The sequence below is a fragment of the Coenobita brevimanus genome, chromosome 43, assembly GCF_032717465.1.
Source record: "Coenobita brevimanus isolate Jiangsu-jjx chromosome 43, ASM3271746v2, whole genome shotgun sequence".
NCBI lineage: Eukaryota > Metazoa > Arthropoda > Malacostraca > Decapoda > Coenobitidae > Coenobita > Coenobita brevimanus.
In genome coordinates this window covers 23,309,032-23,328,802 of record NC_136996.1, presented here as the reverse complement: position 1 = coordinate 23,328,802, position 19,771 = coordinate 23,309,032, and the positions used below count along the sequence as shown (strand labels likewise).

The 19,771-nt window shown below is 46.4% G+C and overlaps 1 protein-coding gene across 1 annotated transcript in view; it reads left to right on the top strand.

The window, feature by feature from the left end:
* The window catches only part of LOC145397854 (uncharacterized), a 198,216-nt gene that overhangs the window by 146,149 nt on the left and 32,296 nt on the right, over positions 1–19,771 (top strand). The gene's annotated exons all lie outside the window — the stretch shown is intronic.

Here is a 19,771-nt window from a genome sequence, read left to right as displayed (position 1 = left end):
TCACTTCTGCATCTATTTTTCCACCCATAGAAACATGTGACCCTAAATACTTAAAACACTCTACCTCCTCAAGCAACTCATCATTCAAAATTATATTCATCGTCCTACCATCTACCAACCACATACATTTCATTGCTTTACTCTTATTCTCGTTTACTTTCAATTTCCTCCTTTCACACACCTTTCCAAAGTCCTCTGCTAACTGTCTCAGTCTCTCCTCTGAATCAGCCACCAGAGCAATATCATCTGCAAACAGCAGCTACTTCAGATTCGACTCTGTACCATCAGCATTCACCAGACTCAGACCTCCATGTAACACTCTTGCATTCACCTCCCTTACAACACCATTCACATAAATATTAAACAATCAAGGCGACATCACACATCCCTGCCGCAGCCCCACTCTCACGGGAAACCAATCGCTCACAGTATTTCACACTCTTACACACGCTTTACTATTAAAATAAAAACTTTTCACTCCGTTTAGTAACCTACCATCAAGTCCATACAATCTTTAAACAGTCCACAAAACCTCCCTATCAATTCTATCATACGCTTTCTCTAAATCCATGAATGCCCAAAACACAGCCTTACCTTTCGCTAAATACTATTCACACACTTGTCTCACAGCAAACACCTTATCCATGCATCCCCTCCCTCTCCTAAAGCCACACTGCTCTTCACCAATCACTCCCTCTGTACCCTCTCTAACTCTCTTAAGTAGCACTCTACCATACACCTTACCTACAACAGTCAACAGAATTATACCCCTAAAGCTAGTACATTCATACTTATCACCCTTACCCTTATACAACTGGACCACACAAGCACTTGCCCAGTCAACTGGCACAATACTTTTCACAAAGCACACATTCAACAATCTTACTAACCAGTCAATAATAGTTGCTCCACCACCTTTCAGGCATTCCACAGCACACCCATCCATACCTGCAGCGTTCCTTGTTTTCATCTCCTTTACTGCCTCCCGCACTTCCTTTTTCGTGATCAAAGAATCACTGAACTCTCCCAACACATTTCTTCCTTGCACCTTTCCATCCATCACAATCTTAGCCTCCCTTTCCTCCTCTACATTTAACAATCTTTCAAAATACTCCGTCCATCTCTTCCTTACTGTATCCATCTCAATTAACATCCTTCCATCCTCTGGTTTTAATTTTCAGTCAACCGCATATCCCACCTCTCATCTGCTGCCACTTTAGCATCATGCACAGCTCTTCTCGCCCTATTCCTCTTTTCCTTATGCCTCTCATATGACACTTCATCCTTCCTCTGCAGCCACACTTCATATGCGCGTCTCTTCTCAGCCACAGCCATACTTATTTCCTCGCACCACCATTCACTTCCTTTTCTTAAACCATCACCTACTCGTCTCACACCACACACCTCTTGCGCATGCCCCATCACAGCACTCTTAAACAACTGCCAATCTTCCTCCACACTGCCATTTTCCTGATCTTTCACTGCGTTCCACTCATCTTTCAATTTCTCCTGATACTCTATCATTTTCTGTCTTTTATCCAACTCACTCACTTTCAGAACCTCCCTGCCACACCTAACTCTCCTAGCTCTCACCCATCCCATACCTACTCTTAACTTTCCCTCCACCAGGTAGTGGTCAGACATACCTCCACCCTCCCCTTTCAAAACTCTCACATCCAACAACCTTACTATTACATTCCTGGACACAACCACATAGTCCATAAATGCTCTATCAACAATCCTTCCATGCTCCTGTCTCACTCATGTATACTTATAAATATCTTTCTTCTCAAACAAGATGTAATGCTAGGTGTAAAAGGCTCGACTTCTCGGTCCTAGAACACCTAACGTGTAGCGGGGTCCTCTTTCAAGACCGGGGCTTAGTGCAATAAAGAGAGGCAGGACACAAAAACTCCAGGCAATAACCTTTACACATATATTACCATAGTCAGACACAGGACAAAAACAGTAGATATTACAACACAATATAGAGCAAAGAAATAAAACCTTAACTAGGATATTAGTATCTCACAGGATACTGGCTTAACTGATACTGATGCCAACTCAATTAATTCTAGTGCACAGGTGTACAGGGAATGTAGGCGTGCGCGGGGCGCGGGGAGTGAGGCTCACAGGGAGGGGGGGGAGGGCGAGGGAAGTGATTCGCAGCAGGTCAGAACAGTTATAGTAATACTGGGGAGGAGTAAGTATTATTAATTTGAACTTAATATTTCCTGATAGCATAAAGGTTTTGGCAATTGATTCTATTTCTTGTTTAGGATCATGCTAAGTTACTGGAGAGAGGGAATGACATTGGGAATTAACTGGTAATACAAGTGGGGAAATATTATTAACACTTTCTCTACTATTTTCTTATAACCGAAGATATTGGAGTATCTTGCTACAGAGAATTCCTCGGGAGGAATAGTCTTTCTAGTTTTCTGCAAGGGCGTCACTCGTGAGTCTGATTCATCAGAACTTAGTTTCTGCACTCGTCCTTTACTCATCCACCCGCTATTTCACTTGCCCCGATATTCACCACACATTAAGTCACTGTATTATTGTTACACTAGTTTGGGCGATGTCACAATTAATCTAAATCAATTTACTAATTCTGGGGCAACACCACACTTATCATGAGTCACTCATCGTCAGAGTGGCAGGGAGACACGCCTGCGACAACTCGGCCGGGATAGGGGCACCACCAAAGGGGGGCGTGCCGAGAGGGCACAGGACAACTTGCAGGGGCGTCCTCTCGCGTCCAGGGCTGCAGGTGGTGAAGGAGCCCGCAGTCTCCGGGCTAGGCTCAGGGGTGTGGCCCCCATGACTGGGGCCGACCAGATCCAGAAATCTCTGGCTCAGGTCTTGGCTGGAGGTGGAAGTCTTACGCCGCCTCATGGGAGTGGGGAGATCACGCCCGGGCGTCCTGGGAAGGGTCTGGAGTGACTGAGGACTGCGGTCCTCAGAGTCAAGGGGCGCCGTCAGAGAGAGGCTGCGGCACCGACCTGAACTAGGGTCTGTCAGGTGAGTCTTCTCCAGAGCCAGGTGTAGGGAGCGGAGGCCAGGGGAGACCATAAGGCCTGGCTGGGGCACTCCGGTATTGGAGGTCCGGGCTCTTGTCTCCTGCTGGGGCGATGACTCACTCAACACCTCCTTTTGGCAGTGGGGCCCGGCAATTGGCCGTGGCTGCCCAGGGGCGCAACTATCAGGCGCCAAGGCCCGGCGATTGGCTGTGGCCTGAGTGGGGGAGTCAGCGCACCTCTGTGCACCTTCGGAGTGGCAATTGGCCGTCTGACGAAGGTGGGAGCTGCAGTAGGCAGTCTCCTTCTGCAGGAGGGAAGAGCGGCAATAGGTCGACTCTGGGGCAACGCCTTCAGAGCGGCAATTGGCCGTCTGATAAAGGCGGGAGAGGCAGTAGGCCATCTCCTCCTGCCGGAGGGAGGAGCGGCAATAGGCTGACTCAGGGGCAGCACCTTCGGAGTGGCAATAGCCATCTGGCGAAGGCGGGAGCGGCAGTAGGCCGTCTCCTTCCGCAGGAGGGAGGAGCGGCAATAGGCCGACTCTGAAGAGGCACCTTCGGAGCGGCAATAGGCCGTCTGGCAAGGGCGGGAGCGGCAGTAGGCCGTCTCCTGAGGGGCGCTGTCTGGAGCTATGTGAGCAGCTCCACCCCTAGCTGATCTGGCAAGCCCACTCCCCGAAGGTAGTGTCCTTCTCCTGCTATGGTGACAGTGCGACGGCTGAGTGTTATTGGGGTGCACGGCCCAGGCTGACATATGCTGTTGTTGCACAGTATCTCGTCGTCTGGTTGTGGCTACTCTATGGGGTCCGGGTGGGGGTGTCGGTACGTTCCCGGGGCACTGGGCTGTACGCCACTCGTCACATTTTCAGAGGCACTATGCTGTTCCTCACTTGCTTCCTTTTCGGGGGCACTATGTTGTATATCACGCATTTCACCACTCTCCCCTTGGTAAAAGTCACGTCCCCGTGGCTGGAGGTGGTATACGTGAGTATCGTACGTGGCATATACAGGCTGGAGGCGTTTTAGTAGGGCCTGCCAGGCAGCAGTGTAACAATTTTCTTCCTGCTCCGCGTCGCAGGTGAGGAAGAGCGGAATGTAGGAGGGTTAGGAGGTGGTGTGGCCTATGGAGCCGGCAGTTCCCACAAAGGGTCGGTGTCCATAAGGCCCGTCACACTTTGATTTTGCTCGGTGTTGCTGCTGATGTGGTGTTGTGCTGTATGTCTGATACTCTGACAAAGGCGGCTGGTTGGGAGAGGTGGGCGGAGGTGTGATGGTTGTTTTGAGGGTGGGTGTGGGTGGTGACGTGGGTGTGTGGGGTTGATGTGGGTATGTGGTGCGAGACGCGTACAAGGGCGGCCGTGGGGTGGCAGGGGTGTGGGCGGAGCAGCGTGGGGAGCGGGGTGTGGGTGGCACGGCGTGGGGAGCGGGGTGTGGGGAGCGGGATGTGGGGTGAGTGGGTAGTGGTGTCGTGGGGTTGTGAGTGGGGCAGGTGGGGGTGGGGGTGTGTGCTGACGGTGGGCTGGGAGTTGCGGTGGTGGTGGTGGGTGACGGCTGGGACGAGGGCGTGGTGGGTGGACCTGGCACTAGGGTATGGGCGGGACACGCTGCGCTGGGCGTGGGAGAGGAGGTGGCGGGTGGTGAGGAGGTGGAGGAGTGGCTGGGTGTTGGTGGTGCAGGTGAGCTGTCAGGTGAGGTGTGAGGCATCATGGCGGCGGAAGTGGTGCACCAGGGCGGGGTAGTTTGGGGCGGCTCTCCAATGGTGGGCGTGGGGGAGGCGGTGGGGCTTGAGGTTGGTGGTATGTGGGGGTGTGAGAGTGATCTGGCACTGGAGGTCGGTAGCGGTGGTGAGGTGGCAGGCGAGGTGGCTTGAAGTGTAGGTGGTGAGGAGGGGGTGTGGTCTTGTGGTGCCATCCCGGTGTTTGGTGGTGGGGTGGTTTGAGCGGTAGCAGGGTTCTGTGTTCGCGGTGTGGGATGGGCGGTGGGTGCGAAGCCAGGGGGTGGTGCGGGTGTGGAGGTGGTGGCGGACGGTGTGCGGTGCTGGAACCGTGGTGGCTTTGCAGGGGCTGTGGAGTGAGGTGTAGCGGGTGGTGTGTGTCGTCTGGGGCGAGGAAAGGTGGGGTGAGGTGTGGGGGGAGAAAGAGCCGGTGATGGTGGGGAGGTGCGGCCTCGCAGTGTTGTCTGAATGTTCAGGGATGATGCAGTGCAGGTGGTGGCAAGGAGCTGAGCTCCCGAGAGAGTGATGGGTTGTGAGGTGCGGGGTGTGGTGGGCGGCGAGGCATCTGGTGAGGTTATTGGGGATGAGTTGGGGGTCTGTGGAGATGGTGAGGTTGAAGGTGGGGTATGGGAGGTGAGCGAGGAAAAAAAGCTGGGTGAGGATGAGAAGGAGGAGGGTGTGATAGGGAAGGTGAATGAGTTGACCATGTTGGCGAGGAAAGTGAGTGGTGGTGAAGTGGTGGAGGTGAGTGGTGCTGTGTGGTAGGTGGAAGGCAGTAGACAGGGGGAGGTGGTTTTAGGAAGTAGGTTAGGGGAAGATGAGGTAAGGGTCCTATGAGGCTTATGAAGGGGGAGGCAGGCTTTGTGTTGAGGGGGTATGATGGTGTGTGGGGTGGGAAGGTTAGGAATAGGGGAAGGTAGAACAGAAGAGATAGTGAGAGGTGAGGAAAAGGAAAGATGACGTTTCCCCCTGTCATAGACTGGGGGAGATGTGAGGTGGCCCCCGTCATTACAGTGGGATGTGGGGGCAGTGGGGGGACGCTTTTTGTCTTTTCTCCTTTGCATTTTCTTCCCCTGAGGCTTGAGGGCATTTCCATATGGTGGGGAGGTTTGTAAGCACCCTCGTGTCATTTGGCTGCACTGGGCAGCTTGTAGCTGCTCACGGATGTCGTGGATTGAGCATCCATGGCGGCACGGAGAAAATTCCCACAGGTTGACGGTGATGAGACCAATGGGGAATTGATTTATTTCGCCGATGCATTGAGGGGTGTCATGGACAACTAGTAGGCACCTCATTAAATTGATATCTTTATCCAGGCCTCCCGTCAGTTCGTGTATGATGAAATGTTCTTTAATGAAACCGGGGAGAATCCTGAGGAGTGTGTGAAACACTAGATGTCCCCGGGTTATTTCGTCTGCCTCTGGGTAAGCAGTGGTGACCAGGCGTGTTGCCTGAACTGGGGTATTATTTAAATCCCCGTCAAATGAACAACTATCCAGTTGGGATAGAGCCACCACTCTCCCTAATGATGGGGTGATGGCTTGAACAGTGAACTTTGTAAAGTTCTGCCAGGTGAGCTCCGGGACGATTTTCGGTGCTATGTTCGCCGAGCCTTTGCCCAATAGTGGTAGTGTGACTGCAATTTTCTCCTGGTCATTTTCAAAGCCAATATCCAGTAAGGGTTTAATTATTCCCAGATACGTACACAGGGAGTGATTGGTGATGAGCAGTGTGGCTTTAGGAGAGGGAGGGGATGCGTTGATCAGGTGTTTACTGTGAGACAAGTGTGTGAAAAGTATTTAGCGAAAGGCAAGGATGTGTTTGGGGCATTTATGGATTTAGAGAAAGCGTATGATAGAATTGATAGGGAGGCTTTGTGGACTGTTTTAAGATTGTATGGACTTGATGGGAGGTTACTAAAAGGGGTGAAAAGTTTTTATATAAATAGTAGAGCGTGTTTAAGAGTGGGAAATGCTGTGAGTGATTGCTTTCCCGTGAGAGTGGGGCTGCGACAGGGATGTGTGATGTCGCCTTGGTTGTTTAATATTTACATGGATGGTGTTGTAAGGGAGGTGAATGCAAGAGTTTTAGGTGGAGGTCTGAGTCTGGTGAATGTTGATGGTGGAGAGTGGAATCTGAAGCAGCTGCTGTTTGCAGATCATACTGCACTGGTGACTGATTCAGAGGAGAGATTAAGACAGTTGGTAGAGGAGTTTGGAAGGGTGTGTGAAAGGAGGAAATTGAAAGTAAATGAGAATAAGAGTAAAGTGATGAAGTGTACGAGGTTGATAGATGGTAGGGAGATCAATATAGTTTTAAATGGTGAGTTGCTTGAGGAGGTAGTTTGTTTTAAATATCTAGGGTCACATGTTCCTGTGGATGGAAGAATAGATGCAAAAGTGAAGTTTAGAATAAATGAAGTAAGAAAGGTGCTGGGAGGAATGACAAAAGTGTTTAAATGTCATTCGCTTAGAATGGATGTAAAGAGAAGGCTGTATGAGGGTGTTGTGGTACCGACTGTGTTATATGGGGCTGAAACATGGAATATGGGTGTAGCAGAGAGGAAAAGTTTGAATGTAATGGAGATGAGGTGTCTGAGGAGTATGTGTGGAGTGACACGTATGGATTGGGTGCGGAATGATGAAGTGCGAAGGAGACCTGGAGTTGTTTGGGAGATGGCTGATAGAGTTGAGCAGAGGGTGTTGCGATGGTTTGGGCATATGGAGAGAATGGATAAGGAGCGATTGGTGAAAAAGATAACTAGATCTGATGTGAGAGGTGTAAGGCTGAGAGGAAGACCACGAATAGGATGCATGGACAGTGTGAAGAGAGCGCTGGATGTGAGAGGGATGTCTGTTGAGCAAGGAAGAGTGGCTGTGCGTGACAGAAATAAATGGAGAGAAATTGTGAATGAATAAGTGATGACGCAGCCCTGAGGGGATATTCTCCCGCATTTGGTCTGATCAGCTAGCTAGTCGGGTCAGGTGCGGGTAAGGGGATGGGTCTGTTATGATGTGGCAGGGGTAAACCAGTTCTGCTGTCAGGCCCTGCTGCGGATGTCACTGATTGCATTGCGCAGTTGACCCTTGTGCGGTGTGGTGCGGTGAGGATCTGTCCGTTCTCCCCTTTGGGGCTAAGATGCGAATGAATGTGTTTGAATGGATGAGTAAATAGGGAGTGTGTCGTCCTGTCTCGGCTACCTCCCTTTCGTTGGGGGAAGCAGCCTAGGTATATAGATAGACAAATCAATATTGAAAATGGAGCGATGGCAATTTTTCGCCCAGTGAAAGTAAACAGATAATTGTCGACTGTAATTTTAGGCCAGGGTGAGTATACTGAAGCATTTTGTCCTAACGTCGTACTCGGTTAAAGTATCTGAATATTCCATGAGACAGAATAAATCATGAAGATTTGCATTTCCTCCGCCCAGAAAATGTATCGTCTAGCTTCCTCTTTCGTAGCAACGGAGACCTTCATATTATTCTCTCATCATAATATCATCATCATCACTAATAATAATAATAATAGTAGTGGTAATAGTAGTAGTAATAGCAGTAGTAGTAGTAGTAATAGTAGTAGTAGTAGTAGTAGCAGTAGTAGTTGTACAACAGTAGTAGTAGTAGTAGTTCTGGGTGGTGGAATGAGAGGACGTGTGCCAGGCGCTCCGTGTTATCGTCTCGAAATCATAGTAAAAATGATTGTGGGCTCTTAGAAATTGATACCCACTCCAGTATAAAGTGGAGACTGATGAATATGTGAAAGAAAATATTAAATATCAGCTATATATAGCTTGGAAAATGTGAAAAATTTTAAAAACTACGCTGTGAGGGGGAGGAAGGGTGTGTGTGTGTGCAGGAACCGTTAGCGACCGAGGTGCTGACCTGAGAGGGTTATCTGGACTGGTGTCAACACCATACATTATATCATCAGCCACCCGGGACCCCGCCACCACATGTGCGCTGCCCCACACACCCAGAATATAAGTATCCCCACCCTCACTTACAAAATAAGTATCTCTCTGAAGCCCATTTTTCAGTTATTAACTTTGTCCACAAATAACAAGGAGACGTGAGATGCCTGTCACACACCTCTTGCTCACTCCACTATCCTTGGAGCATTAACTCCCTTTCCGTAACACATCAACCTTTACCACACACTAAATATCACCCACTAATCACTAGCATACACACCACCTAATAATACTTTATAAACACTATCAAACAATAAATATAAAAACAACTACCACTAACTATACAACAATCTCCTACATACATACACACCACCAGCATAGCCAGGTGGTATAGAAGTGTGGCATACAAAAACATTTAGGTAGGGAATCTTACACACACCTTAGATGACACTGTAAACACATCATACATACAGACACACACAATGACTATTCTTAAATAGCTATAAAACATATTATACATAGAATTTCATCGTATAGATATATAACCAACCACAGTAGATAAGTCTATAATATAACAAATAGTACAGTAATAATTAAAACTTTAATATATAAAATTAATAAATATAACTTCAATTAAATATCAAATTTAAACATAGTACCCTAGTTTTAAGCACACTATTATTATTAAATACAATAGTAATAAGGGTATTTTTAATATAATATCTATATAATAGAACTAATGTAAACTCCATAAAATTACAAACTAGAACTACTTACTCAACCCTCTCAAAATTCTCTTTTGTATTCAAAAGAAATACTAAACAAACCTTGTTAATGCCACTGTGCCTTAGTAAACCAAGGTGCCTCTATCTTACCTCCACAACACACCACAACCACACATCACACATCACCTGTCACAACACCACCACACACACACACGCACACACACTGTCCCAACGCCACACACCACACCACACACACCCCTACACCATAGCGTCCGAAGACCTAATATCACTAAACCACACGCACACACACACACACACACACACACACACACACACACACACACACACACACACACACACACACACACACACACACACACACACACACACACACACTGCCGCTACGCCACACACCACCCTCACCCCTGTACCTTAACGCCTGAAGACCCATTACCAATAAACAAGGCTCCACATTATTGCACCACACCAATTGGCCACCTACTTAACCCTTGAACAAAGAAGCTTTGTTTTACTTCATATCAAACTTTAGATACATATCATTATCAGTTCAGTCGATTATTAGTATACGACAGAACAATTAGATATTAACCAATATGCAAAACTAAAGAAAAACGAGCAAACTGCTTCATAACTTAATCATATTATCTACAAAAATAGAAGTAAAACAAGCACATTCTTCACTTATATCAAATCTTAATTTAAAATTCGTATAGGAAATCAGTAGTTCTAGTAACATTATATTTAAATTTCATTTAAAAGTACAACAAAAAGTAGCTATAATTATTATTATCAATACTGTACCACAGTATAAAAACTTTAACACCATGGCCACGCCACAGTGTTGTTGTCAGTGCTTCAGTAGGCAGCATAAGTGTATTAGGTGCTCATGTGCAACTAACAGGTCACCGTGTACATACTGTAGGATGGGACCTTACTGTATGAATGTGTTAGGGAATCACAGCCCACCAGAAGTGGCACTTGATCGCTTCCAACATGGCAGGCGACAGATTGGTGACATGGAAATTGATGGGGTGGTCACTGACAATATGCACGATCACACGGACATGCGTGGTGATGAAAGACCCCGTGGTGAAGCGAGGGATAGGGATGGACGCCAAGATGCGAGAGATATGGAAGCGCTGGATGGGATAACTCACCATGGGGAAGTGAATAGTAATGAAACTGGGGGTGAGGAGCATCATGAGGTTTATAATAGAAATGAAACTCAGGATGAAGACCACCATAGAGGAGTGCATGAAAGAGGGAATCATCCAGGTATTATACGTCCTCAGAACGGTAGTGACACAAACAACGAGGAAGCAGAACAGCCTCACAGGTCTGTGCGAGAAGGTCGTCCCACATACTGGATGGGCAAATCCCGAGAAAATGTAGTAACCTGGGTGAACACCACATATAATGAAATAGTTGGATGGTCGTCAAGTAACCTTTTTGAACCTCCCAGATGCAATGCTACAACTGACATGATCAAGGAAATCACTCACCTGATAGCCAGCTACAACAATAACACACCCATTGCCTCATTCTCTCTTAAGGTCCTTGCACTAATACCACATCTCTTCCTCAACAAGACCTGCCCAAGAGCTAGCATTGCAGAAAATATTAAGGCCATCCAAAGGTGGGTTGAAACATGGAAAAAAGGTGAAATCGACAGCCTACTTGAGGAAGTAAGGGCCTTGCAGATGAGAATAAACAACAGAGGTAGAAGAAATCAGAATACCAACGATGTTGCAAGGATTTTTGGCAGCAAGATGAGACAGGGGAAGGTCTCGATGGCAACAAGATCCCTGTCAGCTGACTCACCAAACGGAGTACTTGACCTGACAGATGAAACAATGCAACAACTAAAAGAAAAACACCCGACTGCACGACAAGCAAGTGCCCAGTCAAAGCTTGATGGCAACTACACTCCTCCCAATCCCATCATATATGACAGGATAACTGGAGATATGGTGAGGCGGAAGACAATGCACACACAGGGAGGGGCAGGACCGTCAGGCCTGGATGCAAAATCTTGGCGAGTAATCCTCAGTAACATCAAGTTTGGGAAGGCAGCAACAGACCCATGTAACGCCATTGCCTCACTGGCGAGGAAGCTGGCTTCAAGTCAGTGCAGTAACATCGAAGCACTGACGGCTTGCAGACTAATCCCCCTTGATAAGAATCCTGGATGCAGGCCCATCGGTGTGGGTGAAGTCTTAAGACAGATTATAGGAAAATGCATCATGGAGGTGGTGAAAGATGATGTGGAGCAGGGAGTTGGCAACCTCCATGTGTGTGCAGGCCAGCAGGCAGGAGGTGAGGCAGCAGTTCACTCCATGAGGAAAATATCTGGGGAAGAGGACTGTCAGGCAGTATTATTAGTTGATGCCTCAAATGCATTAAATTCCATCAACCGGGAGGCAATGCTGCACAACATCAAGGTTAAATGCCCAGCATTTGCCCAATATGTGGAAAACACCTACAAAGAACCAGCAGACCTCTACATTGTGGGTAAGACAGCGGCTCACGATGTCGGTGTAATCCAGTCCACAGAAGGAACTACCTAGGGGGACCCCGTTGCCATGGCTATGTACGCCCTGGCGATGACAGTGCTGGAACAACAGATCAAATACGAGGCCACCAATGTAAAACAGGTAGCCTATGCAGATGATCTCACGGGTGCTGGCAAGGTTGAGGATGTGAGGAAATGGTGGGACCTTGTAACATCTCATGGCCCTGAAATAGGTTACTACCCTATTGCAAGTAAGTCCATCTTGATCATGAAACCAGCTTACTGTCAAGATGCACAAGAAACATTTAGAGGCACAAACGTGATAGTGACCAAGGAAGGCCAGAGGCATCTAGGGGCTGTGACTGGAACTAAGGAATTCAAAGACAAATATGTGAGTGATAAGGTAAAGACGTGGGTAGAAGAAATTCATACACTATCCAGCCACGTAAAAACAGAACCCCATGCAGCATACAGTGCATTTACCTATGGTGTAAAGCACAAGTGGACCTTCGTGATGAGAACCATACCAGACATCGAGTTGCTGATACAACCACTGGAGGATGAAATCAGGGATTCATTCCTCCCATCTCTAACCAATGGCCACATCCCCACACCAGAAGAGAGGGATCTTCTAGCACTACCACCCAGGATGAGAGGCCTTGGCATTATAAATCCAGTAGCCATGGCAAGCTATGAACACAGAAATTCACTCAGGCTCACCGAATCCTTGTCACAGAAGATCTGCGCCCAGGTTGAGACGAGTGAAATCGACCATCAAATTCAAAAAGACATAAAGACACAGATAAGCAAGGAGCGTGAAGCAAGACAAAAAGACCAGCTGCAGCACATAATCGAACATCTAACACCAGACCAGTGCAGAAGAGTTGAAATTACACAGGAGGTTGGGGCATCGAACTGGCTCACAACCCTGCCTCTCAAGGCAAAAGGCTTCCAGTCAACAAACAAGAATTTATTGACTCCATAGCCTTGAGATATGGGTGGCCAATAGAGAACCTACCTCAATACTGTGCCTGTGGCACTGCCTTTGATGCAAACCATGCATTGGTATGCAAGAAGGGAGGCTTTGTTTGCATCCGACACGATGAAGTACACGACTTCACTGCCAAAATGCTGCAGGCAATATGCCATGATGTCACGATTGAGCCAGCTCTGCTACCCCTGGACGGCGAGCACTTCACCCACAGAACAGCAAACACATCAAATGATGCAAGAGTGAATGTCAGTGCTCGAGGTTTCTGGACACGTGGGCAGAGGGCGTTCTTCGACATCAGGATATTCGATCCCATGGCAGCATGTCATCGTGAACTGTCTCTCGAAGCTGCACACAAGAGGAATGAACAAGAAAAAAATAGAAATTATCAAGAAAGGATCCAACATGTGGACCACGGTCAATTCACTCCCTTTGTGTTCACGACATCAGTGGCAGTGAGATTCTACTCGAGACTGGCAGAGGTTCTTTCTGAGAAGAAACGTCAACTGCAGAGTTCTGTTATGGCCTGGGTGAGATGTCGACTGTCATTCTCCCTCGTGAGGTCTGCTCTGCTATGTCTCAGGGGCACAAGATCATCAGCCCTCAGGCCTGTCTCTCTGGCGGGTATGGATTACGAAGCTACAGTGGTTGAGAGTCGCATAGACCAGCGACTCCAGTAGTTTAATGTCTTTATTTACACTGTAATATCAATAAATAATAAAAAATAAAATAATAATAGTAATAGTAGATGGTTGGTAACCACAGCAGTTGGCGTGCTTGGGGCCAACGGATTGTAATATGAGGTTAGTGTTAACCTTCACATTACAACTCCAAATGGTGAACTGTACTAGCAAGGTAGGTTTTGATCTTCACAATATAATTCACCAATGGATGGAGGTGATAAAAAAAAAAAAAGTAGTAGTAGTAGTAGTACTAGTACTACTACTACTACTACTACTACTACTACTACTACTACTGCTACTACTACTGCTACTACTACTACTACTACTACCACTACTAATTTTTTTTTTTTACAAATCACTTCCATCCACTGGGGAGCTGTGAAGATCAAACCCAACCTTCCTAATATGATTCACCATTTGGAGTTGTAATGTGAAAGTTAACACTAACCTGCATATTACAATCCGTTGGCCCCAGGCACTCCAACGGCTGTGGTTACCAACCATCCACTATTACTTTTAATTCTTTAATTTATATTCATTAACTTTACGGGGTTAATAAAGACATTAATCTTTTGGAGTCGCTGGTCTATACGTCTCTCGACCACAGTAGCATCGTAATCCATACCCACAGAGAGACAGGCCTCAGGGCTGATGATCTTGTGCCCCGGAGACATAGGAGTGCAGACCTCATGAGGGAGAATGATTGTCAACATTTCATCCAGGCCATGACAGAACTCTGTTGTTGATGCTTCTTCTCAGACAGAACCCCTGCCAGTCTCGAGTAAAATCTCATTGCCTCTGGACCCATCCCTCTTGATATTGTGAACACAAGGGCAGTGAATCGACCGTGTTCCACATGCTGGATCCCTTCTTGACAGTTTGTTTTTTCTTCTTCATTCCTTTTGTGTGCAGCATTGAGAGACAGTTCACCATGACATGCTGCCATAGGATCAAATATCCTAATGTCGAAGAAAGCCCTCTGCCCACGTATCCAGAAACCTCGAACACTGACATCCACTCTTGCTACAACAACAACAACAACTACCACTACTACTACTGCTACTACTACTCTTATTATAACAAAAGTTGGGAGCAAAACTTTTGCTCATTCATTCAGTCCGATGTCGTATTATTTTCATTTTCTTACTTCCATCAGATGAGTACCTATGGTGAGGTACTCGTAAATGTGGTTATGTGGAAAGTGGAGTGGCCTTGTATCCCTGGATAATGGATGAGTAACTTGCCACAGACTCAGATGCCTTAGTGCTGGAGATGAGCACTGCAACTAGAGCCGCGTTTTTGTCGTCCAAGCTGGCGGATCGGATTCGAAGCCATCTTCGGTGAGACCAACCTGCGCCGTTTTTGTCAGACAAAGTGATACGAAGCCAGCCCAAGCATTTGTCATCAATACCATGACCGTCTTCATATCTCACCCAAGCGTGGTCGGGATCAGTCTAGGTGTAGCCTGGGGAGAGTTAGATTGGCCAACAAGGACACGTAAATGATAAATATAATGAAATTAGCAAGATGTAAATAAAGTTGGGGTGCAGGTGGCTAATATTAACGACACATAGAGCCAGTTCAGCACAAAAATCAGCTATGCTTAAGTTGCATATTCATATGAAGATCATCTTAGGCGAACTCCTCTGTTTACTGTACTTGCGATCGGCAAGTGTAATTTTTTGGTTCTACATATCCTGAACTGTTTTTGCGGACAGAAACCAAGCGCCCCAAGACGCGCTTCGAATCCCAAGCTGCAGCTTGGACGACAGAAACACGGCTTAGGCTAGGTACTGTACCTCATGGTGTTTGCCCTCATTTATAGCTTAGGGCGCATCTACACTTGTCAGAAAAGTGTTGGCAACATGCAAGCAACATAACGAAGAAGCTGCCAGCATGTTAGAGACAGCAGCATTCAGAACATGTTAGCCACATCATCATGAAGTCTCAGCTGACCTGTATGGACGCACTGATCGTATCACCTCTGCTGCCGATTAAGTTTCAAGCAGCACTGAAACATGTTGCATACATCTCTCTAAATACTGCTGCATACATGCATTCAAGATGCTACCAGCTGTTTTGTCAGCATGTTCAAGAACACATGCAGATGCACACTTTTCTTTACAATCAGATTATTTCATTCCATCGAGGATAACTCTCCTCAGATAGTGGAAAGTATTAAGAACATATGGAGTAGGCTAAATGGGAAGTTGTTGAATGTCGTGAAGAGTATGTATGAGGGTGCTAAGGCAGCAGTGCGTGTGGACAATGAAGTGAATGAATTTTTCAATTTGAAGGTTGGATTCAAACAGGGTTGTGTCATGTCTCCATGGATGTTCAATCTGTATATGGACGGGGTTATAAAAGAGATACAAGGTGGGGCAGTGGATGATGGAGCGGCCCTAATAAGAGAGGGCAATGTGTGAAAACTCCCTGCACTGTTGTTTGCAGATGATACTGTGTTGTTAAGTGAAGATGAAGGGGAGCTGCAGTGCTTGGTGAATGAGTTTGGGAGAGTGGGTAAGAAACTGAATTTAAAGGAGAATGTAGGGAAAAGTAAAGTTACGGTCTTCCTGAGAAATGAAGTCCATGAATGTACAGTGAAGTTGGATGAGGAGCAAATGGAAAATGTGAGAATAATTTAAGTACTTGGGTAGTGTGATGAGTAACGATGGAAGTTTAGAGGGTGAAGTGCTTGAAAGGGTACAGCAAGGAAGAAAGGTTCCTGGGTCTTTGAAAGCAGTGATAAGAAACAGGGAAGTGAGCATGGTAGTGAAAAAGTTACTATCTCTCTGTCTATTGCCAGACACCTTAATCTCTTATACGGGGTGGCCACAAACAAATCGCCTCCACGTCACCCTGTCCCCCGCCATTTCATTGCCGTGCTCCCAATTCACACACCCCTCTCTCATATACCTCTCGACTCCATCCCTTCATCTCATCCTTGGCCTTCCTCTTCCTCTCTCCCCCTCCACCTTACACACATACACTCTCCTCGTGAGTCTCTCACTTTCCATCCTCTCCACATGGCCAAACCACCTCAGTATGTTTCTCCTGACGCTTCCTATCACATCCACATCCACACCACAACGCTCCTTCACATCCTCATTTGTCAGTCTGTCTCTCCACGTGACTCCACAGGCTCCTCTCAAATAACTCATTTCCACTGCTCTCACTCTTGACTTGTGTCCTTCCAACAACGTCCAAGCTTCACTTCCATACGTTAGAGTTGGTATCACAATACTGTCGTGTAATAGCTTTTTCACTTCCATGCTCACTTCCCTGTTTCTTATCACTGCCTTCAAGAAACCAGCAACCTTTCTTCCTTGTTGTACCCTTTCAAGCACTTCACCCTCCAAACTTCCATCCTTACTCATCACTCTACCCAAGTACTTAAACGTACTCACATTTTCCATTTCCTCATCATCCAGCCCCACTGTACATTCACTGACTTCACCTCTCTCAATGATCATAACTTTACTCCTCCCTACATTCACCTTTAGATTCCGTTTCTTACACACTCTCCCAAACTGATCCACCAAGCCTTGCAGCTCACCTTCGTCTTCACTTAACAACACAGTATCATCTGCAAACAACAGTACAGGGAGTTTCCAAACACTGCCCTCTCTCATCAGGGCCATTCAAACATCCACTACCCTACCTTGTATCTCTTTAATAACCCCATCCATATGCAGATTGAACAACCATGGAAACACGACACATTCCTGTTTCAACCCAACCTTCAAATAGAAAAATTCACTCAGTTCACTATCCACATGCACTGCAGCCTTAGCACCTCATATACACTCTTCACAGCATTCAACAACTTCCCATCTACTCCATATATTCTTAATACTTTCCACAATCCTTGTCTATCCACCCTGTCATATGCTTTCTCGAAATCCATGGAGGCCGCATACAACTTCTTTCCATTCCCTAGAAACTTTTCCACTAAAGATCTAAGGATGAATATCTGATCTACACTACCTCTTCCTTTCCTATAGCCTCACTGTTCTTCTCAAGCTAATTCTCTGTTATTTCCCTAACTCTGTCAATAAGCATCCTACCATATACTTTTCCTATCACACTAAGAAGGCAAATGCCCCTGTGATTACCACACATTTCTTTTTCCCCTTTTCCTTTGTACAAGGGAATAATTATACCTGACTTCCAATCCTCCGGGACTCTACCTTCCTCCCAGGCCAATCTGCACATCTTCCAGATCCATTCTACTACTATCTCTCCCCCATGCTTCAGCATTTCACCACACACTCCATCAATTCCTGGGGTTTCCCCATTTTGACTTTTTTCATTGCTTCCACAATTTCCATCCTACTGATTTCTTTCTGTCTTCTCACCTCCCTCCTTCTCCCAGCCATTCCCCAGCCACTTATACTTGCATTATTTTCATTCTCTGTGTTCAACAATTCATCAGTGTTCTCTCCATCTGCTCACCATTTCTCCCTTCTCAACTAGTAATCTACCACTTTTATATTTCACTCCCCTACTAACTTCATTGCCACCCTGTCTGACTCTCATTACCTCTTTCCAGAACATTTTCTTAAATTCCCGCCATTTGACACTCAAATTCCTTCCAGATTCCTCATCCACTCTCTTCTTACTCTCTCTAACTAATCTTTTCACCTCTCTCTTCCTTTCTACATATAACTCTCTCTTCTGTCTCTCAACTTCTTCCACGTCCCTATTTCTCATCCACTCACTATATGCTTTTTTCTTTTGTGCCACAGCTTGTCTCATCTCTTCATTCCACCATGTTGTTCCTTGCACCCGCTTTCGTCTTCTCTTCACCCCACATACCACCTCACTTGGTGCACATATTTCTTCTGTGATAATTTTGCACAAACCTTCCACGTCCCCCATCTGCTTCAATTCATATTTACCCAATCATTCCTCCACTTTTCTCTTATATTCTGTCTCTTTCTCATCCTCTTGTAACCGTTCCACTCTCCATGCATTCCTTCCTTCCTCCTGTCCTTCCCTTCTTGTATTTCTCCATTTTGCTTGGACCTTGATTCTGACCACCACCAAGTGGTGGTCAGAAAGTCCACTCCCCCAATCTCTATATGCTCTTGCATCCATTACACATCCTCGCATCGTTTCATCCAGACACACATAATCAATCATTGCCTTCCTTTCATTCAGTTCATCATCCACCCTTCTCATTACTCGCCATGTATACCTGTGAATCATTTTGTGCCTGAAGAGGGTATTGGCTACCACCAACCCCCTCCCGGCGCAGATGTCCACTAAAGCACTGCCATTCTCATCTATCTCAGCAGGCACACCCCACCCACTGCATGACAATATTATGATACCAACTCCAACGTAAGGAAGTGAAGCTTGGGCCTTGTTCGAGGGACACAAGTCAAGAGTGAGACCAGTGGAAATGAGTTATTTGAGAGGAGCATGAGGAGTCACATGGAGAGAGAGACTGAAAAATGAGGAAGTGAAGGAGCGTTGTGGCGTGGATGTGGATGTGATAAGAAGCGTTAGGAGAAATACATTGAGGTGGTTTGGCCATGTGGAGAGGATAAAGAGCGAGAGGCTGAAGACGAGTGTGTATGTGAGTGAAGGTGAGAGGGGTAGAGAGAGGGGGAGGCCAAGGATGAGATGGAGAGATGGAGTGGAGAGGCTTATAAGAGACCGGGATGTGAGCTGGGAGCAGGGTAGTGAAATGGCGGGGAACAAGGCGATATGGAGGCGATTTGTTTGTGGCCACCCGTTAAGGGATTAAGGCGACTGGCAATAAACAGACAGATAGATAGAAGATAGCAATCTGGTCATGAAGGTTACATTTAACTTTTCAGTTCGAAAAATCGCTCTCATATTTTTCATCTGAAGCAACAGCATGGTATAAAATACGGCAACGGATAAAAGTAAACATATTTGTTACGGTATTTACCTTAGTCAAGTTCCACTATAGCCCATGGAGGTACTCTAACTGGCATCCCGGTTAACGCCTGACGAAGTTTATGAGCTTCCGACAATCTCCTCTCATAAAAAATGTTTATGTCTTTCAGCCACCACCTAATTTTATTTCAATGCTGAGGTATAGCAATAGACTAACACTAGACTATATAGATAGTCACGAAATAAATGCCATGGAAAGAATGATGAGACATAGGATTGTCTGATTCTGCAACTAATCTTAAGTTGAAGTGATAAGATGTGAGGG